Here is a 23476-nt window from a genome sequence, read left to right as displayed (position 1 = left end):
AAAATGGATGATAGTAATGTTGTTGTTGTATGCCTTATGTTTATGAGTGACAGTTTTCCTGCTATATACCTGCATGTCATAAGAATTTAAATTAAAAAAGGACCATGTTAAATTCAAATCTGTTTTTTTTTTCATTTTTACCGGTGTTTGGTATGCGTTGGAAAAGGGGTAGTCCTATACGGTGAATATATCCTAAACTCTATATTTTAACAGGAAAGTAGGGGGGGTCGTCTTATATGCCGGAATATACGGTATATAATTTTAATTTTTTTCTTTAAATGTATTTGATTTTTTTTCAGTCCCTTCGGGGTTTAACCCTGCGATTGCCTGATATAAGAGACCCGCAGCCGCTCCGTACATCATGGATCGCACCCAGACTGTGGACCGCAGATTTGTGAAACCGGTCTTAGATAAACCTTTCCTCTGGACGGAGCTCCGCCGTTATGGACGGGTCGTGTCTGGAATTACTGCTCAGCTTTATTTTAGTAAATGGAGCTCAGTTGCAATACCACACACAACCTGTGAACCGGAGCGGTGCTGTTTTTGGAAGAAAGCAGCCATGATTTCTAATACAGTACATGTTTGTAAAGCACTTTGGTTTTTTTTGGACAATGAATAGTATTTATTAGGTGAAGTTTTCTGTACTTGTATGTACAAACATAGCGGTGACAGGGGCCTTCACTAGACCCCCGGCTGTCATGGTAACCCATCGGCACCATGCAATCACATTGCAGGACTGGGTGGGAATTTGGGGGGTCGAGATGGGTGCAGACAAATCACGACCATTTACATGCCGCTGTCAGACATTGTCAGAGGGTTGAACAGCAGCGATCAGAGCTTGCACCGGTGGTTGTCTTTGTTTCCCATAGCAACCAATCACGGTCCGGATTTCATTTCTTACACAGCTCTGGTAAAATGAAAGCTGCTCTGTGATTGGTTGCTATGGACACCAAAGACTTTCATAGCAACTGTTTCTTTCTGGGGTCACACAGACTTTTCTACAGAAAAAATAAATAAATTAAGAAAAACACTAAAAGTGTGTGATAAAAAAAACAAAACCGCAAGTGATGGGGGAAGGGGAATCACAGACCCAACCTAAGTTAGAGGACAGACCCCACAGGGAGAGAGGCGTGGTCTCTTTCGATGTACATGGAGCCTTTCAGCTGACTATGATCCGGTCTAATCACCTTAAAGGGGTTGTCCAGGACAGAAATCTTCAAAGTGTTTCCGAGGATAAACGTCTCTATGTCACCAGACTTCCTAATATCCAGCGCTGCCTTCCTGTCGCTTCCTCTGGTCTTTGTTGACAAGTTGCTGGCGAGACATCACAACTACAGAACGTGACCACTGCAGCCAATCACCAGACTGATGCCGACCTCAGTGATTGGCTGTAGTGGTCACAAGTTGTGGCATCACTGCTGCAGCCTCTTGACAGGACGGGAAGCAATGACAGACAGGCAGCTCGGAAGTATCGGGGGGTGAGGAAAACACAGTTTATTATTATTTTCACTGGGCGAGCCTACGGAGATAGAAAACGTAATAATAGAAAAACCCTTTAAAAAGTTGAAAAAATACTCGCCTCCATACTTCATAAACAGCCAGTCACTGTACATCCTATTAGGCCGTACAGATGTGGGATCACTGCAGCCAGTCTATGATCACATTGGTCACTGCTATGGCTAGTGATTGGCTGCAGCGGTTACATTGTAAAATGGTTAAGCAAAACTGTCTACACACCTTCTTATAAGAGACAGACTAAATATTATTCATTTTCTTTATGTTGCTGCCATGTTGGCGTTCCATTATGTTGGTCTTGTTGCACATAGTACAGACTCTTGTTGCACATAGTACAGACTCTTTTTGCACATAATACAGGCTCTTGTTGCTCTCATGTTATGTGTATGGTCCGAGCGGAAGTGACGGGGAACTGTGCAGAGATGGCGCTTGGCCTTGTGGCTCCAAATGGTATTACTGTGTGACTGCGTAGGTGACCCCTTGAACATCGGATGTTTCCTGCTACTCAGGATCAGTCATAGGGGGCACACAAAGCAGGCGGGAGCTGTGCACATCAGTAGTTATGGTGTGCAGCCTTAGGTCACTTACAGAGGGAACATAACCTCTGTGACTGACCCTGGCAGGTCCAAGGAGGCATTCATCCTATGGGCTTCAGTGAGCGTGCATGTAATATATGGTATCAGTATAGATCCCTTCATACTTCCCAGGTGCAAGAAATGATGTATTTATATAATACAAGGTGTTAGTTGTTGTTAGTTCCACACTGAAATCTTACCACTCCTATGTTTTCCACAGAGCCTGGATAGCTCAGTCAGTAGAGCATCAGACTTTTAATCTGAGGGTCCTGGGTTTAAGTCCCTGTTTGGGCAGAATTGTTATTTAATAAAATTTCATGACATTTTTTTTCAAACAACTGCATGATATGTATGTAAGGTCACCTGCACAGTTTCCCATATTGTGGCATCCATAGGCCACAGATTACACCGTCCCTTTTTGGATCACCTTGGGGAAGACCCGGCTTTATACAGATTTCGGGTAAGTATAAATAACCCGAGGCTGATTCGTTAATTAGTCAGAAGTCACATTGGTCAGTTTTTGTCAAGGATTAGAAAAAAATGTCTGTTCCACACTAGTCCAGAGTTGTGTCCGGAGCCGCCAGCCTGATTTTTATTTTTTTTCTGAACAACTTTTCGAAAGTCACAAACAGAGAACATGGTTTATGGACACATTGAAAACCCATAAAGAACTGTCTAGAAATTTCTGGATGGTGCAAAAACCCGATTAAGTCTGGTATTACTGCTCAGCTCTATTGAAGAGAATAGGGCCTAGCTGCAATACCACAAACAACCTGTTCACAGGGGTGGCGCTGTTTTTTGTAACTCCGAAAAATTGCTATAAACTAGTAGTTGCATTTTTGAGACTGAATCATGTGGTTATAATAGATGTGCTTTCCTATTTTGTGGAGGTGGGAGATCTGACTTGTCTGCAGGCTGACGATGAAAGAAGTGGCCAATCTATTTTTTTTTCTCTCTGTTTTCTAAAAGCCACAACATTTTTATTTCTCCATCCGCGTTGCTGTATGAGAGCTCATCTCTTGCGGGACGAGATTTAGTGTTGTATGATAGCATTCATTTTGCCATAAAATATACTGAATAGTGGGAAAAATTCCAAGTAATGAAAAAGTTTTGATTCCGCCATTGTTATTTGAGTTTTGATTTTTTGGCGTTCAAGTTGCTGTAAAAATGACCTGATAACTTTCTTCTACTTGTCAGTGTGATCATCGTGATGTCACATTTTATATAGTTGTTTTACTGTAAAAAAAAAATCAAACTGCTTTAAATAAAAATATCTTGTTTCAGCCATCATATTCTGAGAGCCATAACTTTTATTTTTTGGGTTGTTAGAGTTGTGCGAGGTCTTGTTTTTTTCGGGGCGAGGTGTAGTCTATATTGTACCATTTTGGGGTCCATATGACTTTCGTATCTGTTTTAATTCCACTTTATTTTGGGAGGTGACATGACCCCTCCCCCAACCTCCCCTGCAATTCTGCCATTAGATTTTTTTTTCTTCGGTTTCGGCTTGTAGCATTTGGGATAAAAATATTTTATTAGTTCAGATATTTAGAAACCCAGCAATACCCAATGTGCTAATTTTTTTACATATTTGTAAAAGGGGAGTGATTTTATTTTTATCAGTCCCCTTTGGGGACTTGGACCTGCGATTGCTTAATACTCACCTCTATACAGGCAGCCTCTGTACATCCTATTCTGGACGCACAGATGGGCATGATCTTATTTTTATCAGTCCCCTTAGGGGACTTAAACCTGCAATTGCTTAATATTCGCCTCCATAAATAGGAAACAGCCCATCTCTGTACATCCTATTTTGGCCGTACAGAAGTGTGATCACTACTGTCAGTCTCCAGTCACATTGGTTACTGCTGTGGCTAGTGATTGGCTGCAGTGGTTACATTGTAAAAGGGCTTAAAAAAAACTGTCTATGCACCTTCTTATAGGAAACCGTGGTTGCATTCACTCTTCGGAAGTGCTCAGAGGCTAATGGAAGCGAGTTAGGTCCAGCCTGAAATAGTCCTAAATCTTTAGTTCAGGGTTCGAGTACCTTTTCAGGCAGAAACTTTTAATAAAATTGAATAAAAAATGTTGAAATGACTCCATGATATATAGGTGATATAATATAATATACAGCACAACAGGCCTAATATTATGGGAGGAGGCTCAGCATGGAGGACTAGCGGTGATCTCCTCTGATGGCGCCACAACTAGGTCACCTGTACAGTTCCTTACATTGTGGCCTCTATAGGGCCACAGATTACAACATCCCTTTTCGACCACCTGATGGACCTGGTATTACACAGGATGCGGGTGTCTGTAAATGATCGGAGAGGCCGAGCCCAGAGATAGTATTCTCTCACTATCTGGCATTATTATGAGATCATGGTAAGTTGGTATTTAGTCACTACTTTGTGTTATTCTGCGCTCATGGTATAACGGTATTATATCAGTGCATAAACCCCCTCCCCTCCCCCAGCCTGGGGAGCTTTTCTTTCTGCCATTACAGACTTAGGAGAGGGGTGTTATTAGCATATCCACTCCCAGAATCCTTTGCTCCCACAGCCCCCTAATGACTTTGTCTCTCCTCAGTGTAGACAGAGCCCCAGATCCGGAGGCCGCAGCTCCTCACAGATGGCCTCCAGCTTTGCGCAGTGGCAGTATCATAGCCCATGAGGTTTATCCGAGGCGTGATTATTGCTAGTTGAAAACTTTTCCCAATACCCCGCCATGATGGCTCGTAATACAGTCAGCATGGCAATTTTTGATAGTCTCCCAGGAGACTGAATAGGTGGTAAAGAGCAGACTAAGGATGGGTGGTGTGCAAATAGCAATCTGTGAGCTTTGTGGTTGGAGTTTGTCATGTTAGTGCTTTCAGTTGTGCAATGTGGTGGCTATCTTTGTACTCTTGTGGTAGCTCTGATGCTGCCGTCTTTGTACTCCTTATAATACTGTGCGGCCGCCATCTTTGTACTCCTGATAATACTGTGCGGCTGCCATCTTTGTACTCTTGTGGTGTGTCTGGTGCCGCCATCTTTGTACTCCTGATAATACTGTGCGGCCGTCATCTTTGTACTCTTGTGGTAGCTCTGGTGCCGCCATCTTTGCACTCTTGTGGTAGCTCTGGTGCCGCCATCTTTGTACTCTTGTGGTAGCTCTGGTGCCGCCATCTTTGTACTCTTGTGGTGGCTCTGATGCCGCCATCTTTGTACTCCTGATAATACTGTGCGGCCGCTATCTTTGTACTCTTGTGGTGTGTCTGGTGCCGCCATCTTTGTACTCCTGATAATACTGTGCGGCCGCCATCTTTGTACTCTTGTGGTGGCTCTGATGCTGCCATCTTTGTACTCCTGATAATACTGTGCGGCCGCCATCTTTGTACTCCTGATAATACTGTGTGGCCGCCATCTTTGTACTCTTGTGGTAGCTCTGGTGCCGTCATCTTTGCACTCTTGTGGTAGCTCTGGTGCCGCCATCTTTGTACTCCTGATAATACTGTGCGGCCGCCATCTTTGCACTCTTGTGGTATCTCTGGTGCCGCCATCTTTGTACTCCTGATAATACTGTGCGGCCGCCATCTTTGCACTCTTGTGGTAGCTCTGGTGCCGCCATCTTTGCACTCTTGTGGTAGCTCTGGTGCCGCCATCTTTGTACTCTTGTGGTGGCTCTGATGCCGCCATCTTTGTACTCCTGATAATACTGTGCGGCCGCCATCTTTGCACTCTTGTGGTAGCTCTGGTGCCGCCATCTTTGCACTCTTGTGGTAGCTCTGGTGCCGCCATCTTTGAACTCTTGTAGTAGCTCTGGTGCCGCAATGTTTGTACTCCTGATAATACTGTGCTGCCGCCATCTTTGTACTCTTGTGGTGGCTCTGGTGCCGCCATGTTTGTACTCCTGATATTACTGTGCGGCCGCCATCTTTGCACTCTTGTGGAGTGTCTGGTGCCGCCATCTTTGTACTCCTGATAATACTGTGCGGCCGCTATCTTTGTACTCTTGGGGTGTGTCTGGTGCCGCCATCTTTGTACTCCTGATAATACTGTGCGGCCGCTATCTTTGTACTCTTGTGGTGTGTCTGGTGCCGCCATCTTTGTACTCCTGAAAATACTGTGCGGCCGCCATCTTTGCACTCTTGTGGTAGCTCTGGTGCCTCCATCTTTGCACTCTTGTGGTAGCTCTGGTGCCGCAATGTTTGTACTCCTGATAATACTGTGCTGCCGCCATCTTTGTACTCTTGTGGTGTGTCTGGTGCCGCCATGTTTGTACTCCTGATATTACTGTGCGGCCGCCATCTTTGCACTCTTGTGGAGTGTCTGGTGCCGCCATCTTTGTACTCCTGATAATACTGTGCGGCCGCTATCTTTGTACACTTGGGGTGTGTCTGGTGCCGCCATCTTTGTACTCCTGATAATACTGTGCGGCCGCTATCTTTGTACTCTTGTGGTGTGTCTGGTGCCGCCATCTTTGTACTCCTGAAAATACTGTGCGGCCGCCATCTTTGCACTCTTGTGGTAGCTCTGGTGCCTCCATCTTTGTACTCTTGTGGTGTGTCTGGTGCCGCCATCTTTGTACTCCTGATAATACTGTGTGGCCTCCATCTTTGTACTCTTGTGTCTGATGCCGCCATATTTGTGCTCATGATTCTGTGTTGTCGCCATATGTGTGCCCCTAGCGATCCCATTCTCAAGTTGTGATTATCACCACACATGTTGTTATTTCTCTGGGAGACCATACAGATTCGATCACTGCCACCAGATGTCAGGGGATGCAACTCAGCTGCCTCTTATGGTCAGGACAATTACACAATAGACTGACGAGTGATGGACGAGGCCACAGCTGCTTCTACTACAAGGCCGGTTATTGAGGAACTCACAGTGAGTGTACGGTATATACACCTCCAATTCCAACGCATGGAATATATGTATATGTATATATACATATATATATATACCCCCCGTATGGTCACTGCCAGCTCCACAATAATAAAAGGGAACCACTGCTCGCTGCCACCACCTCTGATTGGACACCCTTTACAGATAGCGTATGGCTTCAGGGTTGCGGTTTACAGAGCAAGAGGAACAGCGATATTAAATTTTATATAGTTAATAAAATATATAAATCCAGAAAGGTAGGCAGTGTTTATAAAAATATACAAAGATGATACAAAAGGGGAACAAAACAATATGGTATATATTCAATTACATAAAATAAAAGGGATAATAAGAGAAAAGTACTAAACCTAATCATGGAAATGAATCAGAGCTTAGTGGAAGAAAGTATTCCTTAGAGCAATAGACAGAAACACAGAGTACTGTGTCTTCCAGAACTGACAAATACCAAAAACCCAAACTTTGCTTTTTATTAGATCAAGGTTACCCGCACATGTCTCCCCTCAGTGAGCTTATATGGGGGCCTGTCATGGGATGTGCTAGGTCTTTTAGAAGTTTATGAGATTTCCAACTTTCAGCATATCTTTGCCCCTGGAGGTCCCAGGTGGGAGATATTATTGTGTTTTCTATCACGATTTTACCTTTCTATAGAGATGAAACATGGCACAGATAGCATCATCCATCGGAATGATATTAAGTTGGAGGGGTTCGGATGGCCTTACCATGATGTGAGTGAATGCATTATGGTTGTCCTTTCGCTACAGCGCTGAAAATATTTCTCCCATAAATATCGGATTGATGCAACCCCAATATTCATCACTGACCACTGGCTCCTGAGTGTCTGAGATAATTCCATGAACAGAGGAAGCCCCTATACTTCTCTGCCTCTGAGCATAAGAATCCTAAGTTTGTTGGCTGGTTCCCATCAGATCCCTAAGGCCACGATCCCACTATCAGTATTTAGTCAGTATTTGGTCAGTATTTTTTCTCAGGAGTAGGAGCCAAAACCAGGTGAGGAACAATCAGAGAAAAGGTATAATAGAAATAAGTGCATAAATTCTGCATTTATCACCCACTCCTGGTTTTGTCTCCCACTCCTGAGAAAAAATACTGACCGAATACTGACCAAATACTGATAGTGGGGACGTGGCCTTAATGTAATTACCTGCTCACAGCAGGAAGTCCCTACTTCAATGTTCAGCTCTTTCTCACTTCCCCAGTTATAATTAATCCCATATGTTCAATGTGAGGGTGATATGTCCCATGTCTGGAGATATCTTTATGGATTTTACAATTTCTCTCTAAGACATCTGTTGCATTATCTCCCTCCACTACCTAGAAATAAAACTACTATTTTTCTGGGCCCATAAACCTTAGATCTATGGAAATACGCAATTATTTTACACCAAATAGTGTAAAATGTAAAGAAACAGTAACAAAAAAATAATAAAATAGAATTTTTGGTTCCTGCATATAAAAAGCGACTGTAACATCATACGTACCCTAAAAAGGTACCGTTAAAAGCTCCTACAGCTCGGCACAAATAATAACGAAATGTGGCCCCACACAGCAACATCGCTGGAAAAATGTTCTCCATCCTCCCTGCTACCAATTCTTCTTAAGGGAGGGGTTTATTAGCATATCCACTCCCAGAATCCTTTGCTCCCACAGCCCCCTAATGACTTTGTCTCTCCTCAGTGTAGACAGAGCCCCAGATCCGGAGGCCGCAGCTCCTCACAGATGGCCTCCAGCTTTGCGCAGTGGCAGTATCATAGCCCATGAGGTTTATCCGAGGCGTGATTATTGCTAGTTGAAAACTTTTCCCAATACCCTGCCATGAGGGCTCATAATACAGTCAGCATAGCAATTTTTGACAGTCTCCCAGGAGACTGAATAGGTGGTTAATAGTAGAAAAAGAGCTATTGCTGTTTAACTGGAGTAATTTTATGTACAGTTGTATTGGAGCCGTATGTTACATGTGTCGGGCTGAGAATTGTAAGTAACATTTCACTTCCCTGAGGACAAGAGAATCAGCAAAGAAACGTGCGGGATCAATTACAGGATTACTATCTAGTCAGCTGCTTCCCCGGAGATTTCTCCATGTAGTCATGTTGTTGTTTTTTTCTTGTTATGTGGGCATGGTATTGCGGTATTACAGTCACTATTAGTTATTATCTATAAGTGTCTGATAACAGCATCCCTCAGCCACCAATTGATTAAAAGTCCCTTATGGCATTTGCCACCCCCCCCCCCCCCCCTAATTCATCATAAGTCCCTGTATAGTGTTCTCTTCCACCCCTAGTTCATAATATGTCCTTTATAGCGTCCTCCACCAACCCCAATTCATTATGAGACCCTCTAAGTATCTTCCTCCCACAACTCAATTTATTCTAAGTCCCTTATGGCATCCTACACCACTCCCAATTCATAATAAGTCCCTTGTGGTGTCCTCCCGCACTCTCCTGTTTATTATAAGCCTCTGTATAGCATTCTCCCCAATTCATTATAAGTCCCTGATATCATCCTGTCCCATCCACAAGTCATTACAAGTCCCTGATGACGTCCTCCCTCCAATTCAATCGTTGCCTCTTATGGGATCATCTCTGCATTGCTGGACAGGTCTGGAATACAGAAGAGACGGTTCCCTTCCAGGACGTAGAAACCAATGGACAGAACGTATAGTGGTGAGTGGTGATAGTCTGTAACCAGAAAGGAGGAGCAGACGGCCGATAATACAGGAGAAAGTCATTGTGTCAGTGATCATGTACAGAAGCCCGGATAGCTCAGTCGGTAGAGCATCAGACTTTGAATCTGAGGGTCCAGGGTTCAAGTCCCTGTTCAGGCGGAAGCTTTTAATAAAGATGAAACCAATAAACGCTATTTCTAAAGGATATAAGAGACCTAGGGAAGGACAAATGATGGCGACTGTTCAGGAAAATATCACGGTTACTGTGATATCCTTGATTCCAGTTAGTTTTGGGTGGTGACCTTGTTTTCCTTAGCTGCACTTTTGGCGCCAACAACAGGCGATCACTGGTAATGTAATATAGAAACTTGTGAACAGTCTGTATAGAGGGCACTATATGGCGGTATTCAGTCACTATTTAGTATTATAATGTGGTGATGGTGTGGCGGTATTTAATCACTATTTTCTGTTATTATGTGCTGATGGTTTGGCGGTTATAAGTCACTATTTGTTATTATATGGTCACTGCATGACAGTATTGCTTCTCTTCTTGCGCCATCATCAGGAAGTCCCTGGTAATGCAATCCTGTAATACATAAGTGAAGGTTCCCCCAGGACGCAGGAGCAGACAGTCTGTATAGCAGGAGGTGGTGACACTATGATCAGATGGAGGATGAACCCTCTCCCCTCTCCCAGCCTGGGGGGCTTTTCTTTCTGCCATTACAGACTTAGGAGAGGGGTGTTATTAGCATATCCACTCCCAGAATCCTTTGCTCCCACAGCCCCCTAATGACTTTGTCTCTCCTCAGTGTAGACAGAGCCCCAGATCCGGAGGCCGCAGCTCCTCACAGATGGCCTCCAGCTTTGCGCAGTGGCAGTATCATAGCCCATGAGGTTTATCCGAGGCGTGATTATTGCTAGTTGAAAACTTTTCCCAATACCCCGCCATGAGGGCTCGTAATACAGTCAGCATAGCAATTTTTGATAGTCTCCCAGGAGACTGAGTAGGTGGTTAATAGTAGAAGAAGAGTTATTGCTGTTTAGCTGGAATAAATCTATATACAGTTGTGTTGGAGCCGTATGTTACATGTGTCGGGCTGAGAATCAGCAAAGAAACGTGCGGGATCAATTACAGAATTACTATCTATTCAGTACCTTCCCTGGAGATTTCTCCATATATAGTCATGTTATGGTTGTTTTTTGTTTTTATGTGGTGATGGTATGGCGGTATTACAGTCATTATTTGGTGTTACTATGTGGTGATGGTATGGTGGTATTCAGTCACTATTTGGTGTTATTATGTGGTGATGGTATGGCGGTATTCAGCCACTATTTGGTGTTATTTTGTGGTGATGGTATGGCGGTATTCAGCCACTATTTGGTGTTATTATGTGGTGATGGTATGGCGGTATTCAGCCACTATTTAGTGTTATTATGTGGTGATGGTATGGCGATATTCAGTCACTATCTGGTGTTATTATGTGGTGATTGTAGCACCCTGAGGATTCGGCTGCTACAGGGGTATTGCACCTCAACCCAGAGGTGTGATATTCCACTCCCGGGTAAGGATGGAGTGTGGAACTGAGCTCAGATAGACTGCATGCACTACATACATCCCATTTCCGGGGAGCAGGCCGACGGCACTCCCACTTAGAAATGTGCAGGTGCGACCGAGCCTGTTCCTGGCTGGAGTGGGAGGGGGGAGGAACATCCCATGTAGTGTAGGGGCAGATAGGGGGAGCAGTCTGGGTAGTGATAGGAGCTCATTGGGTGCTGGTCACCTGAGCTCACACATAGAGGGATATATAAGGAGGGCACCAACTAGGATCAGGGTCAGACGCAGAGGAGCCTGTCAGACGCAGAGAGTCAGTCAGTGCAGAGGACAAGTCAGCAGGAGAGGAGGAGCGGAAGCTGGCAGAGGAGCAGCTGAAAGAAAGAGAGGCCCTGAAGAGAGAGAGTGGAGTGAAGAAAGACCCAGAGGGAGACAAAGAAGGGACCCAAGAACCCAAATTAGAGCACCGGGTGAGGAGTCAGCAAGAGGGTACCGGAACCCAAGCTGGTGGGGGTAAAGACATTCCCCAGCCAGAGACCGGAGACCGTGGGCAGTGTCTGTCACGGTCACCCACTATATCCACCCTGAAGGCATACCACATGGAGGGTCAGGGAACCTAAGGCCAAGGGTTGCCCAGCAGAAGGCCCGAGGGAGCTGGACCTAGGTGGATCACTGGTGGGGACGGCTGAAGAAAGGACAGAGGGAGAGCTCAGGGCCACGCTCCGGACTTGTTTGGGGGTTGGCTGGATCCAGGACCTGGTGGACGCAGCACGGCTCGGGTGGTCACTAACAGCTGGAGTGACCGAAACATCAGCAGTAAGTAAACTCCCTTAACTGCATAACCCGAGTCTGTCTTCATTGTCGGCTGCACCGCACCACCACAACCCCCATCCTCTGCGCCTGTCCCCTCTGAGGCTATACCCCTCCCGTTGGGGGTTATCTCACCAAGCTGCACATCCACCATCAGCCTCAGCGGACCCTGCTGCAGCGGCGGCCACAGTGACCGCATCACAACGGGTGGCGTAGTCGACACAAAAGAACTCTTATAACATCAGTAAGGACTGCCACATAACACATAGCTTGACGCCCTGGGCACGGGACCGGGTCACAGCCACTCGGAAGACTACAACCCCCATCTGATCCGGCTCCGGATATTCCCCCTAAAAGAATATGGCCCAGGGGGCGCGTCAACTTTGGCGTAGTCGGCAGGATTACGTGCCCGCAACACCCGGGTACTGCGTGCCTGAAGAAAAGTGCAAGTTTACCTCAGAAAGAAGACTCCTGCCGGTTCCGGAGGGTCCACGCCATCGGACTCCATCACCAGTCGTTTCCCGCCGATTGTCCGCCATTTCCAGCTTGTTCCCGCCATCTGCAGAGTTTCCCGCCACTGGGAAGCGATTCCCGCCAAAACCGCAGATTTCCCGCCTTGGAAGAGCAGCGGACGCCATTATGGGCGTGCCAAAGGAGGGCAAGAGGCCACCTCCCATCGTGGGCCAGGACAGAAAATGGCGCCAAAAGTGGAAACCGCCCCCACCAACGGAGACTGTGATGCTGGAGGTGTCTGTCAGCGTGAAAGAACTCCCCCTGGAGCTGACAGTCACCGAGTTGCCCCGGGACCGCCCTCGAAGTGGGAGGAGACGAAAGAGAAGAGAAAAGATGGGTGTCGCTTGGAGCAGTCTAGAACGAGCGCACCCGGAGGCAAGGTGTCCAGAGCGAGAGCACCCGGAGTCGAGGAGAGGAAGAGTAGACCCGGGAATGGAGCGGCAGCAGTGCAGCACCGGCCCGCTGGCCAGGAGCCTGCAAAAGGAAGAAAGAGGAGAGCAGAGCAGCACCGGCCCGCTGGCCAGGAGCCTGCCGGAAGAAGAGCAGAGCAGCACCGACCCGATGGTCAGGAGCCTGCTAGAGTCAACAACCCCGCTAGGCTTAGCGGAGATCCTGGCGCAGCTTCCCCGAGATCGGGAGTGCGCGCGGAGTGCCCTGGAGGGCCTCGCGGGAAGGATGGCCCGAGTGCAGAGGGAGATCCTGGCGGAGTGGGGCCGGGAGATGGCCCAGCAAGCTGGAACCCGTCCACGGAACCCGCTCCCTTGGAAGAAGACACCGACTACCTCTGCGGATGACGCGGGAGGACCCAAGGCCGGAGACGGCGCAGAAGAGGGAGCGAGACGCATGGCAGCAGGTAAGGGGGATGCCTATACCCCATACCGGAAGACCACCTACCTGCCCCAGCTCCCCGTCGCAGAGCCCGAAAGTCCCCCTGCCGTACCCGAGACCGCCATGACACCGCCACCGACTAGGCCCCGACCGGAAGCCGCCGTCGCGACCCCAGTGACGTCACACGTCGTGACCCGGAGCGTGGCGAAGGAAGGGAAGCCTCCGGCCTGGTCGCAAGGCCTAGCGTTTCCGGGCGCCGCATCCCCAGCAGAGCCATCTACCTCCGCGGAGCCTCCGGCCTGGTCGCAAGGCCAGGTGGCCCAGGGTGCCGCCGTGTTAACAGTTCCATTTACCTTCCAGATGCCCCAGGCCTGGCCGCAAGGCCTGGGCAACCTGGGCGCCCCCACCATCGCGCCCGCACCCGTAACATCAAGGGTGCCAAATCTGGGAGAGGACCCCTTCAGCCAGCTAGCGTGGCCGGACGGGCGGCCCTTCATCTGGCCCGAAGAATTCTTGGAACTGGAGCGACAAAAGAAGTTAGGTCCCCTGTGTGAGCCCCTGATCCCGGCTCCAAAGCCCGTGACTCGGGTCTCGCCTCCACTAGAAGAAGCCCAATTCGTGTGGGACCCCACGGGAGAAGATTTGATGGGGTTCACCGGAGAGACTCGGGCAGCTGCAGCTGAACGCACAGAGTGTTGCCGTCAACAGCTGGCCGAGTTTAAGAGAGAACGGGAGGAGAGGCGGGTCAGAGAGCAATGGGCCCGGACCCGCAGCGCGGAGCAAAAGAGTCGGACCAGAAGGGACCCCTATGCAGCAGATCGTCCCCGTACCATCGGGACGGTAATAAAGTTTAATGCGCAGCATGGGTGGGGCTTCATAAAGGACCGGAACACCATGGGTGACGTCTTCGTTACCCGACGGGATGTCGAGTCCCACCTGCCAGAGGGTCACAAAGGCCGTGACCTCTACGTCGGTGACGAGGTAACGTTCACCCGGCACAAGTGTGCCAAGGGACCTTACGCCCTCCACGTGCATCGCCTGACAGAGGAGGAGTTGCGGTGTAGGGAGGAGGAGCCAGAAGACCCGGACGGGTTCAAGGCTAGAAGGTACTATGACTGAGATAGTACAAAGGACTGTATATAGTTACCTGTCGGGGTACCCAAGTAACCGTGGCTGCTTTAAAGTTTAGTCCCCGTAGGGACCAGTGAACAGTTTAACCCGTGTGTCCCCTACCCAAACCAGGCTGAGGACTGTGAGCAGCCATCCCTTTACTTGGCCGGGGACTGAGAACGGCCAAACTCCCCTGTACATAGTTGCGCTTTCTAAGGCGCCCCCTACTGGTTTTATGAGAAACTGCTTTTCGGTCGCACTTTACCTGGTCACGAGTTGCACGGTGACCAGAGGAGGAAGAAAGAAAGAGACGACGAGAATGTTATTTATATAAATATATCTACTGTTTTATATAATGTTTTATATGTTTTATATGTTTATATGAAAAAAAAAATTTTGTATGTTTTGGTGTTTTGTCTTACAGCCCGAGGACGTGCTGTGATTTACCAGGGGGGAATGTAGCACCCTGAGGATTCGGCTGCTACAGGGGTATTGCACCTCAACCCAGAGGTGTGATATTCCACTCCCGGGTAAGGATGGAGTGTGGAACTGAGCTCAGATAGACTGCATGCACTACATACATCCCATTTCCGGGGAGCAGGCCGACGGCACTCCCACTTAGAAATGTGCAGGTGCGACCGAGCCTGTTCCTGGCTGGAGTGGGAGGGGGGAGGAACATCCCATGTAGTGTAGGGGCAGATAGGGGGAGCAGTCTGGGTAGTGATAGGAGCTCATTGGGTGCTGGTCACCTGAGCTCACACATAGAGGGATATATAAGGAGGGCACCAACTAGGATCAGGGTCAGACGCAGAGGAGCCTGTCAGACGCAGAGAGTCAGTCAGTGCAGAGGACAAGTCAGCAGGAGAGGAGGAGCGGAAGCTGGCAGAGGAGCAGCTGAAAGAAAGAGAGGCCCTGAAGAGAGAGAGTGGAGTGAAGAAAGACCCAGAGGGAGACAAAGAAGGGACCCAAGAACCCAAATTAGAGCACCGGGTGAGGAGTCAGCAAGAGGGTACCGGAACCCAAGCTGGTGGGGGTAAAGACATTCCCCAGCCAGAGACCGGAGACCGTGGGCAGTGTCTGTCACGGTCACCCACTATATCCACCCTGAAGGCATACCACATGGAGGGTCAGGGAACCTAAGGCCAAGGGTTGCCCAGCAGAAGGCCCGAGGGAGCTGGACCTAGGTGGATCACTGGTGGGGACGGCTGAAGAAAGGACAGAGGGAGAGCTCAGGGCCACGCTCCGGACTTGTTTGGGGGTTGGCTGGATCCAGGACCTGGTGGACGCAGCACGGCTCGGGTGGTCACTAACAGCTGGAGTGACCGAAACATCAGCAGTAAGTAAACTCCCTTAACTGCATAACCCGAGTCTGTCTTCATTGTCGGCTGCACCGCACCACCACAACCCCCATCCTCTGCGCCTGTCCCCTCTGAGGCTATACCCCTCCCGTTGGGGGTTATCTCACCAAGCTGCACATCCACCATCAGCCTCAGCGGACCCTGCTGCAGCGGCGGCCACAGTGACCGCATCACAACGGGTGGCGTAGTCGACACAAAAGAACTCTTATAACATCAGTAAGGACTGCCACATAACACATAGCTTGACGCCCTGGGCACGGGACCGGGTCACAGCCACTCGGAAGACTACAACCCCCATCTGATCCGGCTCCGGATATTCCCCCTAAAAGAATATGGCCCAGGGGGCGCGTCAGTGATGGTATGGCGATATTCAGTCACTATCTGGTGTTATCATGTGGTGATGATATGGCGGTATTCAGTTACTGAAGAGCAGTCAGGTGGAGGATGAACCCTCTCCCCTCCCCCAGCCTGTGGGGCTTTTCTTTCTTCCATTACAGACTTAGGGGAGGGGTTTATTAGCATATCCACTCCCAGAATCCTTTGCTCCCACAGCCCCCTAATGACTTTGTCTCTCCTCAGTGTAGACAGAGCCCCAGATCCGGAGGCCGCAGCTCCTCACAGATGGCCTCCAGCTTTGCGCAGTGGCAGTATCATAGCCCATGAGGTTTATCCGAGGCGTGATTATTGCTAGTTGAAAACTTTTCCCAATACCCCGCCATGAGGGCTCGTAATACAGTCAGCATGGCAATTTTTGACAGTCTCCCAGGAGACTGAATAGGTGCTTGAGATAGATCTGAATCGGCCATGTGCTGTAGGATCAATATTCTAGAAATTATAACATTTCAGGTATATTTCTATGCCAATGAGAACTTGTTCCATGCAGGAAGAATTATATATATATATATCTGTGTGTATAAAGATCAAACACCCACTTTTCCAAAAATAAATAAAAAATTAATACATTTGGTATCGCTTGGTACATATATAAAATACTATTTATTATATACGGCGTGCACCAAAACAGAAGAAAGTGTAAATGGCAAATTATCTGGGATTTTTTTGGTCACCTCCCAAAATATGATGGAATAATAAGAGATCAGAAAGTCATATAGACCCCAAAATAGTACTGATAGTACATGTGTATATATATACATATCAGAAAATGTAAAACAATACATGAAAAAATTCTATATATACTGTACATATGTGTGTGTATATATATAGATATATATATATATATTTATATTTATTTATATGAATATATAATTAGAAAAATACAGGTGCAGCACTAGCAAAGTTATTACAAAAACAGTTGGGTGCTAAATACGCCTTACAGGCAAAACCAAACCTCAAGACGTCCAGCAAAGACAAAGGCAGCGCTCCATAGTCCAATATAGGGGGATTTATTGACCCATCACGTCAGGGCAACGTTTCGTTCAAAATGTGAAACTTTTTCCAGCTTGAAAAAGTTCACCCTATATTGAACAATGGAGTGCTGCTGCCTTTGTCTTTTTTGGATATATATGTATATATAAATATATTTTTATTTCTTCTTTAAATATTATAAATATTAGATATGAACATTTTTTGAAAAATCTAAAAAATGTTAAAGATTATATATATATATGCACATAATTTTTATTTTTTCTTTAAATATTATAATATATATTTAAATATATGTATATAAAATGATATATATATAATATGTATTTAAATATAGATATGATATGTATATCTATTTTTTTCTTCTTAAACTGAGAAAATACGATTTATTTAAATATATTTATTCAATATATATATAATTTTAATTTTTTTCTTTAAATGTCTTTGATTTTTTTTCAGTCCCTTCGGGGTTTAACCCTGCGATTGCCTGATATAAGAGACCCGCAGCCGCTCCGTACATCATGGATCGCACCCAGACTGTGGACCGCAGATTTGTGAAACCGGTCTTAGATAAACCTTTCCTCTGGACGGAGCTCCGCCGTTATGGACGGGTCGTGTCTGGAATTACTGCTCAGCTTTATTTTAGTAAATGGAGCTCAGTTGCAATACCACACACAACCTGTGAACCGGAGCGGTGCTGTTTTTGGAAGAAAGCAGCCATGATTTCTAATACAGTACATGTTTGTAAAGCACTTTGGTTTTTTTTGGACAATGAATAGTATTTATTAGGTGAAGTTTTCTGTACTTGTATGTACAAACATAGCGGTGACAGGGGCCTTCACTAGACCCCCGGCTGTCATGGTAACCCATCGGCACCATGCAATCACATTGCAGGAGTGGGTGGGAATTTGGGGGGTCGAGATGGGTGCAGACAAATCACGACCATTTACATGCCGCTGTCAGACATTGTCAGAGGGTTGAACAGCAGCGATCAGAGCTTGCACCGGTGGTTGTCTTTGTTTCCCATAGCAACCAATCACGGTCCGGATTTCATTTCTTACACAGCTCTGGTAAAATGAAAACTGCTCTGTGATTGGTTGCTATGGACACCAAAGACTTTCATAGCAACTGTTTCTTTCTGGGGTCACACAGACTTTTCTACAGAAAAAATAAATAAATTAAGAAAAACACTAAAAGTGTGTGATAAAAAAACAAAACCGCAAGTGATGGGGGAAGGGGAATCACAGACCCAACCTATGTTAGAGGACAGACCCCACAGGGAGAGAGGCGTGGTCTCTTTCGATGTACATGGAGCCTTTCAGCTGACTATGATCCGGTCTAATCACCTTAAAGGGGTTGTCCAGGACAGAAATCTTCAAAGTGTTTCCGAGGATAAACGTCTCTATGTCACCAGACTTCCTAATATCCAGCGCTGCCTTCCTGTCGCTTCCTCTGGTCTTTGTTGACAAGTTGCTGGCGAGACATCACAACTACAGAACGTGACCACTGCAGCCAATCACCAGACTGATGCCGACCTCAGTGATTGGCTGTAGTGGTCACAAGTTGTGGCATCACTGCTGCAGCCTCTTGACAGGACGGGAAGCAATGACAGACAGGCAGCTCGGAAGTATCGGGGGGTGAGGAAAACACAGTTTATTATTATTTTCACTGGGCGAGCCTACGGAGATAGAAAACTTAATAATAGAAAAACCCTTTAAAAAGTTGAAAAAATACTCGCCTCCATACTTCATAAACAGCCAGTCACTGAACATCCTATTAGGCCGTACAGATGTAGGATCACTGCAGCCAGTCTATGATCACATTGGTCACTGCTATGGCTAGTGATTGGCTGCAGCGGTTACATTGTAAAATGGTTAAACAAAACTGTCTACACACCTTCTTATAAGAGACAGACTAAATATTATGCATTTTCTTTATGTTGCTGCCATGTTGGCGTTCCATTATGTTGGTCTTGTTGCACATAGTACAGGCTCTTGTTGCACATAGTACAGGCTCTTTTTGCACATAGTACAGGCTCTTGTTGCTCTCATGTTATGTGTATGGTCCGAGCGGAAGTGACGGGGAAATGTGCAGAGATGGCGCTCGGCCTTGTGGCTCCAAATGGTATTACTGTGTGACTGCGTAGGTGACCCCTTGAACATCGGATGTTTCCTGCTACTCAGGATCAGTCATAGGGGGCACACAAAGCAGGCGGGAGCTGTGCACATCAGTAGTTATGGTGTGCAGCCTTAGGTCACTTACAGAGGGAACATAACCTCTGTGACTGACCCTGGCAGGTCCAAGGAGGCATTCATCCTATGGGCTTCAGTGAGCGTGCATGTAATATATGGTATCAGTATAGATCCCTTCATACTTCCCAGGTGCAAGAAATAATGTATTTACATAATACAAGGTGTTAGTTGTTGTTAGTTCCACACTGAAATCTTACCACTCCTATGTTTTCTACAGAGCCTGGATAGCTCAGTCAGTAGAGCATCAGACTTTTAATCTGAGGGTCCAGGGTTCAAGTCCCTGTTTGGGCAGAATTGTTATTTAATAAAATTTCATGACATTTTTTTTCAAACAACTGCATGATATGTATGTAAGGTCACCTGCACAGTTTCCCATATTGTGGCATCCATAGGCCACAGATTACACCGTCCCTTTTTGGATCACCTTGGGGAAGACCCGGCTTTATACAGATTTCGGGTAAGTATAAATAACCCGAGGCTGATTCGTTAATTAGTCAGAAGTCACATTGGTCAGTTTTTGTCAAGGATTAGAAAAAAATGTCTGTTCCACACTAGTCCAGAGTTGTGTCCGGAGCCGCCAGCCTGATTTTTATTTTTTTTCTGAACAACTTTTCGAAAGTCACAAACAGAGAACATGGTTTATGGACACATTGAAAACCCATAAAGAACTGTCTAGAAATTTCTGGATGGTGCAAAAACCCGATTAAGTCTGGTATTACTGCTCAGCTCTATTGAAGAGAATAGGGCCTAGCTGCAATACCACAAACAACCTGTTCACAGGGGTGGCGCTGTTTTTTGTAACTCCGAAAAATTGCTATAAACTAGTAGTTGCATTTTTGAGACTGAATCATGTGGTTATAATAGATGTGCTTTCCTATTTTGTGGAGGTGGGAGATCTGACTTGTCTGCAGGCTGACGATGAAAGAAGTGGCCAATCTATTTTTTTTTCTCTCTGTTTTCTAAAAGCCACAACATTTTTATTTCTCCATCCGCGTTGCTGTATGAGAGCTCATCTCTTGCGGGACGAGATTTAGTGTTGTATGATAGCATTCATTTTGCCATAAAATATACTGAATAGTGGGAAAAATTCCAAGTAATGAAAAAGTTTTGATTCCGCCATTGTTATTTGAGTTTTGATTTTTTGGCGTTCAAGTTGCTGTAAAAATGACCTGATAACTTTCTTCTACTTGTCAGTGTGATCATCGTGATGTCACATTTTATATAGTTGTTTTACTGTAAAAAAAAAATCAAACTGCTTTAAATAAAAATATCTTGTTTCAGCCATCATATTCTGAGAGCCATAACTTTTATTTTTTGGGTTGTTAGAGTTGTGCGAGGTCTTGTTTTTTTCGGGGCGAGGTGTAGTCTATATTGTACCATTTTGGGGTCCATATGACTTTCTGTAGGTGGTGATTTCCCGTTCTATATCCTGTCCTGAACCTTTCCTATATAATCAATAACTCAAGTTTTGGGAAAATAATACAGATGTTTAATGACAAGAAAAATAAGATAATAATAAGGCAATTCAATCAACAATTTCACAATAGAACCTTTCTTCAATGTCCTCTAATTAGAGAAAATACAAATACAATTATAAGTATACTTAGCAATGATCCTTCATGGCAGAGAGAGAGATAGTCTTGACTCTACTTCATTTATACTAAAAATTTCACATCCACACCCACATACAACCCACGACTCCGCCCTTCTTCTCCGGTATCTTCTGTGGCAAATATCCAATCATCTTCAGGGTAGTATGAGCATTGTCATTGGCTGCATTGGTCAACACCTTCCTGCAGATGGCACTCTTGTACTTCTGGAAGAAAGTCCTTGTGTAGGTTCAACTCCATTTGGGCTGGCTCCAAGATGTTCATCAAAAGCATTGTGCACCAATATACATATCCATAGGCTGAAGACAGGATGTCTACCTCAGGAGCAATGGTATACAATTCAAATCCACAGGGGCAGTGTACATATGTAGATTACACTAGGACACAAAAACAGGATCTGTATTCAAGTTCACCACAGAAGGTGTGTGTACCTGTATCATCCAGGAGGCTGGAGGGCCTATACTCATTCCATATGTAGATGCAACCTTTACTTTATCACTAAAACAAAGGACATCACACAAAGAACACCGGCCTTTTCGCCTAGCAGGTTCACAACCTTGTACCTAGTGTCTCTTGATAGAGTCCTGGAAATATCCAGCACTCAAAGTTCAGTCATTCCTATGATATATATATATATATTGTACCTGTTGGCCTCCAACACTTTCGTATCTGTTTTAATTCCACTTTATTTTGGGAGGTGACATGACCCCTCCCCCAACCTCCCCTGCAATTCTGCCATTTAGATTTTTTTTTCTTCGGTTTCGGCTTGTAGCATTTGGGATAAAAATATTTTATTAGTTCAGATATTTAGAAACCCAGCAATACCCAATGTGCTAATTTTTTTACATATTTGTAAAAGGGAAGTGATTTTATTTTTATCAGTCCCCTTTGGGGACTTGGACCTGCGATTGCTTAATACTCACCTCTATACAGGCAGCCTCTGTACATCCTATTCTGGACGCACAGATGGGCATGATCTTATTTTTATCAGTCCCCTTAGGGGACTTAAACCTGCAATTGCTTAATATTCGCCTCCATAAATAGGAAACAGCCCATCTCTGTACATCCTATTTTGGCCGTACAGAAGTGTGATCACTACTGTCAGTCTCCAGTCACATTGGTTACTGCTGTGGCTAGTGATTGGCTGCAGTGGTTACATTGTAAAAGGGCTTAAAAAAACCTGTCTATGCACCTTCTTATAAGAGACCGTGGTTGCATTCACTCTTTGGAAGTGCTCAGAGGCTAATGGAAGCGAGTTAGGTCCAGCCTGAAATAGTCCTAAATCTTTAGTTCAGGGTTCGAGTACCTTTTCAGGCAGAAACTTTTAATAAAATTGAATAAAAAATGTTGAAATGACTCCATGATATATAGGTGATATAATATAATATACAGCACAACAGGCCTAATATTATGGGAGGAGGCTCAGCATGGAGGACTAGCGGTGATCTCCTCTGATGGTGCCACAGCTAGGTCACCTGTACAGTTCCTTACATTGTGGCCTCTATAGGGCCACAGATTACAACATCCCTTTTCGACCACCTGATGGACCTGGTATTACACAGGATGCGGGTGTCTATAAATGATCGGAGAGGCCGAGCCCAGAGATAGTATTCTCTCACTATCTGGCATTATTATGAGATCATGGTAAGTTGGTATTTAGTCACTACTTTGTGTTATTCTGCGCTCATGGTATAACGGTATTATATCAGTGCATAAACCCCCTCCCCTCCCCCAGCCTGGGGAGCTTTTCTTTCTGCCATTACAGATTTAGGAGAGGGGTGTTATTAGCATATCCACTCCCAGAATCCTTTGCTCCCACAGCCCCCTAATGACTTTGTCTCTCCTCAGTGTAGACAGAGCCCCAGATCCGGAGGCCGCAGCTCCTCACAGATGGCCTCCAGCTTTGCGCAGTGGCAGTATCATAGCCCATGAGGTTTATCCGAGGCGTGATTATTGCTAGTTGAAAACTTTTCCCAATACCCCGCCATGAGGGCTCGTAATACAGTCAGCATGGCAATTTTTGACAGTCTCCCAGGAGACTGAATAGGTGGTTAATGTTAGAAGAGGTGTTTATTGGAGATAGTTACGTGTATACAGTTGTATTGGAGCCGTATGGTACATGTGTCGGGCTGAGAATTATAAGTAACATTTCACTTCCCTGAGGACAAGAGAATCAGCAAAGAAACGTGCGGGATCAATTACAGGATTACTATCTAGTCAGCTGCTTCCCCGGAGATTTCTCCATATGGAGTCATGTTTTAGTTGTTTTTATTATTATGTGGTCATGGTATGGCGGTAATAAAGTCATTGTTTGGTGTTTCTATATTTTCATGGTTTGGCGGTATTCAAAAACTTTTTGCTGTTATATTATGTTCATGGTATAGCGATATTCAGTCACTAT

General features: G+C 45.9%; 8 non-coding genes across 8 annotated transcripts; all 8 read left to right on the top strand.

Moving 5' to 3' along the window:
- Positions 1-2311: 2311 nt before the first annotated feature.
- Positions 2312-2384, top strand: TRNAK-UUU (transfer RNA lysine (anticodon UUU)). The gene has a single exon. It is a non-coding gene; the product is annotated as a tRNA-Lys (tRNA).
- Positions 2385-4727: 2343 nt separating this feature from the next.
- LOC141168358 (U4 spliceosomal RNA) lies at positions 4728-4867 on the top strand. Its single transcript, XR_012252096.1, has one exon. It is a non-coding gene; the product is annotated as a U4 spliceosomal RNA (small nuclear RNA).
- A 3855-nt stretch (positions 4868-8722) lies between these two features.
- Positions 8723-8862, top strand: LOC141168341 (U4 spliceosomal RNA). The gene has a single exon (XR_012252080.1). It is a non-coding gene; the product is annotated as a U4 spliceosomal RNA (small nuclear RNA).
- Positions 8863-9745: 883 nt separating this feature from the next.
- Positions 9746-9818, top strand: TRNAQ-UUG (transfer RNA glutamine (anticodon UUG)). The gene has a single exon. It is a non-coding gene; the product is annotated as a tRNA-Gln (tRNA).
- Positions 9819-10519: 701 nt separating this feature from the next.
- LOC141168235 (U4 spliceosomal RNA) lies at positions 10520-10659 on the top strand. The gene has a single exon (XR_012251979.1). It is a non-coding gene; the product is annotated as a U4 spliceosomal RNA (small nuclear RNA).
- A 5801-nt stretch (positions 10660-16460) lies between these two features.
- Positions 16461-16600, top strand: LOC141167989 (U4 spliceosomal RNA). Its single transcript, XR_012251761.1, has one exon. It is a non-coding gene; the product is annotated as a U4 spliceosomal RNA (small nuclear RNA).
- Positions 16601-19683: 3083 nt separating this feature from the next.
- Positions 19684-19756, top strand: TRNAK-UUU (transfer RNA lysine (anticodon UUU)). Its single transcript has one exon. It is a non-coding gene; the product is annotated as a tRNA-Lys (tRNA).
- A 3218-nt stretch (positions 19757-22974) lies between these two features.
- LOC141167978 (U4 spliceosomal RNA) lies at positions 22975-23114 on the top strand. Its single transcript, XR_012251751.1, has one exon. It is a non-coding gene; the product is annotated as a U4 spliceosomal RNA (small nuclear RNA).
- The last annotated feature ends 362 nt before the right edge of the window (positions 23115-23476 follow it).

Source organism: Phyllobates terribilis, unplaced genomic scaffold, assembly GCF_046119375.1.
Source record: "Phyllobates terribilis strain yellow unplaced genomic scaffold, ASM4611937v1 Scaffold_11__3_contigs__length_659146591, whole genome shotgun sequence".
Lineage (NCBI taxonomy): Eukaryota > Metazoa > Chordata > Amphibia > Anura > Dendrobatidae > Phyllobates > Phyllobates terribilis.
The sequence above is the reverse complement of the archived record's forward strand: the minus strand, read 5'-3'. Positions and strand labels throughout refer to the sequence as shown.